Genomic DNA, 277 nt, shown 5'->3' with positions numbered 1-277 from the left:
AACGCCTTCAGCGTGACCACGCTCTGAATCACATGTGTAATCAGTCCAATAGATGGGCGAAATGTCACGGGCGGGTGACGTAGAGACCACGAAGCTATAAAAGTACGTGCGGTGGAACCGGCGTCAGCCTCTAGGAAAGAGGCAAGCGCCTGCAGGGATGCTGGAAGTATGGCACTGAGACGCAGCGTCTCCTTCCCTTCGGTGAACCATGGTTACATGCGTAACCTGGAGACGTTCCCCTTCAGGAACTCGAGCTGCGTCGAAACGCTACGGGAAC

At 55.6% G+C, this 277-nt stretch overlaps 1 protein-coding gene across 2 annotated transcripts in view; it reads left to right on the top strand.

Annotated features, from left to right (window-relative positions):
* Positions 1–277, top strand: part of LOC107699101 (regulating synaptic membrane exocytosis protein 1-like) — an 87825-nt gene that overhangs the window by 24841 nt on the left and 62707 nt on the right. The window lies entirely within an intron of this gene.

This window comes from Sinocyclocheilus anshuiensis, unplaced genomic scaffold, assembly GCF_001515605.1.
Source record: "Sinocyclocheilus anshuiensis isolate Anshui unplaced genomic scaffold, SAMN03320099.WGS_v1.1 scaffold94, whole genome shotgun sequence".
NCBI classification, from domain to species: domain Eukaryota; kingdom Metazoa; phylum Chordata; class Actinopteri; order Cypriniformes; family Cyprinidae; genus Sinocyclocheilus; species Sinocyclocheilus anshuiensis.
Note: the sequence above shows the minus strand (reverse complement) of the source record. Positions and strands in the feature narration are given on the sequence as shown.